The sequence below is a fragment of the Eptesicus fuscus genome, chromosome 13 (assembly GCF_027574615.1).
Source record: "Eptesicus fuscus isolate TK198812 chromosome 13, DD_ASM_mEF_20220401, whole genome shotgun sequence".
NCBI classification, from domain to species: domain Eukaryota; kingdom Metazoa; phylum Chordata; class Mammalia; order Chiroptera; family Vespertilionidae; genus Eptesicus; species Eptesicus fuscus.
Genome location: NC_072485.1, coordinates 18,138,716 through 18,146,147, shown reverse-complemented (window position 1 = coordinate 18,146,147; position 7,432 = coordinate 18,138,716). Strand labels below are relative to the sequence as shown.

The 7,432-nt window shown below is 41.6% G+C and overlaps 1 pseudogene; it reads left to right on the top strand.

Moving 5' to 3' along the window:
• The first annotated feature begins 259 nt into the window (after window positions 1-259).
• The window catches only part of LOC114234338 (60S ribosomal protein L12-like), a 40,473-nt pseudogene continuing 33,300 nt past the window's right edge, over window positions 260-7,432 (top strand).

Sequence of the window (7,432 nt, the reverse complement as noted above, 5' to 3'; positions counted from 1 at the left end):
TAGTTCATCGTTCTGTATGTGAATACGGCATGGGCGCACATTTTAGCTACCTGCCCGGGTCCTCTCAGAGCCGCCTGCCTGCCAGCCCCGCAGCTGCTCTGTCTTCCTCAGCCATCACTGCCTGTGCCCACAGGGTTCCTCCACTCATGACCAACAAGCCACTTGCTCTCGAGTCCTAGCTCCTCCCCACCTTTAGCCACCCATGGAGTTTCTGGGCCTTCCCACTGCTTCCGAATTAGACAAAACACCACACACGGCCATGGGATCTGACACAGAGCAGCTTTTGAAGGTGCCACATGATAAACCTCAGAAGTACAAGGGAGGTAAGCCACAGAGCCAACTTTGACCTATAGTTGCTCTATTTATTCTCCCACAAACTAATCTAGGCATAGTTTCTCTTTAAAGCCTTTCCCAAAATTTTTCTTATGAAAAAAACACACAAAACAACCTTCACCTACTAAGTGCTTTACTGTGTCTCTTCAGCCTCTTCATCGTCTGATTTCGCATTGCTTCACCACCTCCCTCGCCTCCCCTGCCCCTTTCCTCACTCTCTGCCCGAGGTTTGGCATCTCCCAGGTAAAGTTAGCACTTAAACTCTTGCCTCGGGATCTGTTGTCTAGAAAATCCGGATTGAGAAAAATGTCCTTTGTAACCCTCTTTGACAAGTCAGTCAGCTCTGCTCGATGACCTCTAATGGTATACAACGTATTGACACAGAAACAGTGCTTTCCGATTTCGCACAGCTCTCATTGGTAGAATCTTTTCATAGTGAACTGTAATCTGTTACAATCTCATTGAGCCTTTGCTCTGAGTGCAGTGCAGGTGGGCCCTGGCAGAGAATGAGGGTTTGCTGTGGTCTCGGCTCTCACAAAGCATGCCAGTAAGGCCCAATGCGTTCATAAGAAAACCCTAAAGAATGACAGTTGACTAGTACCAATCTGTAACAGCTTGTCCCAGAGTGTTTTGAAAATAAGTAAAATAAAGACAGTATAGAAAGTTCTTTTATAAAATTAATTTTATTCATTTGTAAAAGTGCTCTTTATTCCAAGAATATGCCTTTTCTATCTTTTTGGTATATAAAATACATTTTCTTTTATTAAATGACTAGAGGCCCAGTGCACAAAATTTGTGCACTCGGGGGAAGGGAGGGTCCCTCAGCCTGGCCTGCACCCTCTCACAGTCCAGAGCCTCCTGGGGATGTCCAACTGATGGCTTAGGCCTGCTCTGACATCCTTAGCGCTGCTGCGGAGGTGGGAGAGGCTCCCACCACCACTGCTGCGCTTGCCAGCCGTGAGCCTGGCTCAGGGCTTCTGGCTGAGCAGCGCTCCCCCTGTGGGAGCACAGTGATCACCAGGGGGCAGCTCCTGTGTTGAGCATCTGCCCCCTGGTGGTCAGTGCTTGTCATAGTGACCGGTCATTCTGCCATTCGGTCGATTTGCATATTAGCTTTTTATTATATAAGACTAGTGGCCCAGTGCATGAAATTCTTGCGGGGGTAGGGGGGGTGTCCCTCAACCCAACCTGCACCCTCTCCAATCTGGGACCCCTCAGCAGATGTCTGACAACCAGCAGTCGGACATCCCTCTCACAATCCAGGACCGCTGGCTCCTAACTGCTCACCTGCCTGCCTGCCTGATCGCCCTTAACCACTCTGCCTGCTGGCCTGCTCACCCCCAACTGCCCCCCCCCACCGGCCTAATCACCCCCAACTGCTCTCCCCTGCCAGCCTGATCGCCCCTAACTGCCTCTGCCTCAGCCTAGCCACCATGACTTTGTCTGGAAGGACATCCGGAAGGTCTCCTGGAAGGTTTCCTGGTCTAATTAGCATATCACCTTTTAATTAGTATAGACTAGAGGCCTAGTGCATGAAATTTGTGCATGGGGGTGGGTCCCTCAGCCCAGCCTGCACCCTCTTTAATCTGGGACCCCTCGGGGGATGTCCGATTGCCGGCAGTCAGACATCCCTCTTTCAATCAGGGACTGTTGGCTCCTAACCTCTCTCCTGCCTGCCTACCTGCCTGATCGCCCCTAACTGCATCTGCCTGCGGGCCTGATGCCCCTAACTGCTCCCCTGCCAGCCTGATCACCCCTTAACTGCTCCCCTGATGGCCTGATCGCCCCTAACTGCCCTCTCTGCTGGCCTAATCACCCCCAACTGCTCTCCCCTGCTGGCCTGATTGCCCCTAACCACCTCTGCCTCGACCCCAGCCACCTTGGCTTTGTCCGGAAGGATGCTTGGAAGACTTCTGGCCTAATTAGCATATTACCCTTTTATTAGTATAGATGATGATAACAGATGAAAATATTTTTAAATGTTCCTTCTTGACTATATAAAAAATGACAATCTTATTTATTGAAAAAGTTGAGATGAAAGTTGAGATATCAGATAAACCCTACAAGGTACCTTCCCCTTAATATTAATACCCATGAATTAGAGAATAGGCAATGGGTCCCAGAACATGTTCTAAGAAGTCTTAGTTGATATTTTTCCATCTAGATCCTTAGATACTCACTAGAGTGAAAAATGTTTAGTCATAAGACATAGCTTTATGAGTAAACTCTCACCCTCCATTGCTACTTACACTGGCATCTCAGTTTTCTTTTCAGGTTCATTTAACACTTGCTACCATGTGAGAGAACTGTCATATCAGACGGCCAATAGTAAGTTCACTATCAACCTGGTAATCATTTTCATTACTCACAAAAACTGCTATTGAATTCCTCCAAGAAATGATTGATATGTTGCATCTTGTTTTGACATATCACATTAATGATAGAGGGGAAAAGTGAAGAAAGAAGTTGTAATGATGCATTCTAGAAGATGGAAATGTGTCTGCAGGGCAACAGGAAGTGACTACTGGCAATATGTCCCTCAACTTAGACTCAGAGCACGCAGCAGGCCAGACTTCCTCCGAAACAGATTCTCTCCTGACGTCAGCCGCCCAGACAGTTTCTGAGGTTGATGAAATTAGTGACCTTACCTAAAAGTGCAACAACTACAGGAAGCCTGACCCCAAGCAGTGAATGCCCAAAGGGAAAGTCCAGCCACTGTTAAGAATATCTGATAACTACAGAAGTCATAATAAATAATAATAATAATGTTTATTGAGTACTTATTACATACCAGGCCTTGTGGTAAGTGCTTTACCTGCATTCTATCACTTAGTTCCTTGTATATTATCTATCTCCTGTATAAGTTCCAAAGGGGAGGACCTGGCCTACCTTGTTCAACATGTATTCTAGGTTCCTACAATAGCACCTGACACACAGGAGGTGCTCAATAAATATTTGTTTATAGAAGGAAGGAAGGAAGGAAGGAAGGAAGGAAGGAAGGAAGGAAGGAAGGAAGGAAGGAAGGAAGGAAAAGAAAGAAAGAAAGAAAGAAAGGAAGAAAGAAAGAAAGAAAGGAAAGAAAGAAAGAAAGAAAGAAAGGAAAGAAAGAAAGAAAGAAAGAAAGAAAGAAAGAAAGAAAGAAAGAAAGAAAGAAAGAAAGAAAGGAAGAAAGAAAGAAAGGAAGATCATCTTTCCTTTTTAAAACTTGGTACTCAGGGACTTCAGATGGAATTCTAAAATTCTACAGAGAAATCTGTAAACCACTGAAGAAGCTGGCCAAACTATGTTTTTGAAAAGTCTGTAAAGCTGTAAGAGTTTTTCATCAATAGGAAGATCTGAATCAATAATGAATTGACACTTCAAACTAACTAAAAAGTGTTTTATTGTTGTTTATCACATGCAAACTGTTTCCAAAATGGATTAAGAAGGAGTCCATATGCCCCCAGGTCTTGCAGATAAGATGCTCAATGTATGTGGGTGTCAACCAGCCTGGATGTCTCCCAGATCTTGGCATAAACACTACAACCAAAGCCACCATTTATAGACGGTTCAGAAGTAGGAAGGCGCCTTCAGCAGTGTGTTTGGAGTATCACACACAAAATAAAAACTGGGAAGAAAGAGATGAAAGAAGCAGAACAAGAGTTCTGCTTTAAAGGGTTTGTGCAAAATTGGGGTTATCATTTGCAGCAAAGTCAGACTAGAGAAGGTAATGATGACACTAAAGGACAGGTACTAGGAGATGTATGTAACTGTGACCCGCAGTGCCAGCAATCCCAGGAAGCTCTAGTCACTGCTGATAGTGGAAGGGCCACTTCCTCCCCTGTGCACACTTGGTGACAGATGACCCCACCCACAGCAGAGAGCATCATCCAGAAGGAAGACAAATGGACAATGAGAAGATTCTCTTTACCATGAATTATTCACTTACAAAGAAAAAGTTCCAGACAGAGACTGATACGCAAGAAAAGCACTATTATTTTTTAATTCTCTGGAGAGGATAAAATACAAAGCATTTTACACAGATCTGTTGCATTGTTTAGAAAAAGACACCCCTCCCCACCGCCCCCCCAAAAAAAACTGCCAGAGGAGAAAAACTCTTATAATATGCTTGGTCCTTGCTAAATAATCTTAATACTTATTTTTTTTCCTTCTCATTTTTTCTTTCTTATTTATTTTTTTTTTTTTTTTTCCTAAAATTGCTTTTCCTCCATTTACTCACGTTTCTTGCTACTCTCTTTTCCAGAGAAATCCAAAAAAAGAACATAAGGAATATAATTCTTTCAAACCCCCAAAATGTATGTTGTAATATGTATAAAGCCCAGTCTACAAACTCAGGTGGGAAAGAAATAAAACATTCTCTTTTTTTTTTCTATAAAGCATTTCAATTTGGAGCTCCCATCCTCATCAAGCGTTTCTCAGCCATCCTCAGGAAGCGTTTCTGCCAGAACATTTGCTGTCCCTGTCCGCACAATCCCCTCAAATACAGTGGGTCTCTGGGGCTTCTCCGCCACATTGGGGCACAGACATCTAGTCTCGAATCTGCCCTTAGTTCCACCCACAAGAATGCGTCCTGTAGCCCTTTCTCTCTGGTCTTGCCACCCCCCGGAGAACAGGATTGTCCACCTCAGTCAAGCTATCATACGATTGCAGCACTGGCTGACATGGTGGCCTACACCTCAGGAAGGACTCACTCAGCACTCAGCAAAGTTCTTCTGATTTCTTCCTTCTGGTGAAAGGGGGAACTCTTTTTAATTTAGGGGAAATTCTTTGTTGTTGTTTTTTAATACCAAGTCATTATTTCCATGCTTCCTACTCCTTTTTACCAACTCTACAGATTCCCCCAAATTCTCCTAAATCTTAGACTTTTGAGAAACAATAACCAAAAGTATGTTGGCTATGTCTATTCTCTCTTTGTTCCATACCTCCCTGAGGCGACCAGCACCAGAAAAACCTGCTTGATGGGAAACAAGAAAAAAAGAGAAAGAAATACAGGTAGAAAAACTTCTCATATATTGATTGACCCAACCTAACTTTGGTCAAGTCCCCTGTTAATATGGGTATATATAACCAAATTCTGTTTATTCTTACTAACTTTAATCTCATCCCTTTTTTTTTTAAATTCAATTAGCCCTATTGTGGTTCAGGACCTATTTGAAATACCATAAAAAAAATTCTTCTTTGAAATATTATAAAAACCACCTAGCCCTGCCCCCCACTCCCACCCCACACATACCCTACTCTAACTTCCTCACTGTTATCAGAGTGGGTTTTATAGCACAAAAATCAAATTGTACCATGTCACTACATGTGTCTGAAATGATTGCTTTCAAGAATTAATCCAGCCCTAACCGGTTTGGCTCAGTGGATTGAGCGTTGGCCTGTGGACAGACGGGTCCCGGGTTCGATTCCGCTCAAGGGCATGTACCTTGGTGGCGGGCACATCCCCAGTGGGGGTGTACAGGAGGCAGCTGATTGATGTTTCTCTCTTATCGATGTTTCTAACTCTCTATCCCTCTCCCTTCCTCTCTGTAAAAAAATCAATAAAATATATTTTTAAAAAAGAATTTATCCAAACTCCTTAGTATGACTGTAAGATTTCATGACCTGGTACTGCCTTCTCCAGTCTCATTTCTTGCAAATCTTCAGCACATACTCTACCCCAAACCTAAACCAGAGAGGGATATGCTTTTTATTCCAAGTCTTCCTGCCTTTATCCATGCTGTTCCCTCTTTCTAGCACTCCGGTCCCTTTAGTCTTCTCCTGTTGAACTAATTTTTTTTTTTTTCAGACTTTCCTCCAGGATCACTCTCCCAGGGAATTCTTTCCTGACCAACCCTCACCGGTGATTAGGGACCTCTTTTTTGAATGTCTATAGCACTCCCTGCAAATCTCTCCATTATAATTATTGGTTTGCTAATCTTTCTTCCCCAGTTGTCTGTCAGTTCCTTTTAATTAGGAATTCTTTCATCTCTATATCCTCAGGACCTAGCACATTGTTCTACAAACAGTTAATGTTCAGTAAACAATTCATGAATTACTATGTAATCATATAATTAATGTTATTTAAGGTATGGCTGGTTTCTACATTACATATCTAGCATCCTGGATATCTGTATCAAGCAAATTAAAATAATTATAATGAGTTTTGCTGACCAATTTTAAACTCACTGACTATGCTAACATTTGTGTTTTTGTTTTGTTTTGTTTTTCTAAGAATAGTGCTCTTATATTGGCCTAAATATTTGGAGTTCTTGGTAAATCTTTGATTTCAGTAACAAGGTTCTATTTTTTCTCATTCCTAGAAAAATAAAACAGAGTAAATAAAATACATATGGGCATAACTCATATGTTACACTATACTAGTATCTTAGTAGATTTTACCCCCTTGGGGGCAGCTGATTAAAAGTTAAGTAAGAATAGATATTTAAAGTTATAGCAAAGTCAATAGATTGAAGACTTATTCCAACATCACACTATCCTCAATTGCACAGAACTTAATATGTCACTACGTAACACTTTACAAAGGGCATTGTGTGCTGTATATTTTACTAGATGAAATACCATGTGATTATAGAATTATAAAGTGATCACTATTTGGTTATTTATTTCAAGTAACATATTGGGAAAACTAAACAAAGAAATTCAAGTGAAGGTCTCAAAACATTATCTAAATGAATATTAATTTTGCAAAACTTAATTTGAACTATTCTTATACGTTTTTATCCTTTTATTCATTTAAGCCCTCAAATTCATTATCCTTGGATTAGCTGTCAGCTATTGCTAATTAAAGTTATCCCTAAGTATAGTGCAGGTAAAAATTTCAGCTCATGATGTAAAGAAATGTAAAATTTTCAACTCATGGTTTGTATTGTACATATCTCAGTTCCCTTGTAAGTGTGCACAGCAAATATTCAGCATTATTTTAGGGGTCAGAAAGCATCTGCCATTAGATGGAGGCTGACACCTGTGTGTAATTATCTAGCATGATTAATGAAGAAGGAGATCAAAGTTTCATGCAATTTTAATTTTATGCTCTGGGCTTGATATGCTAAGGATTTGTACCAGGTAATAAAGGAATATAGGTTCATTCTAATAAGCA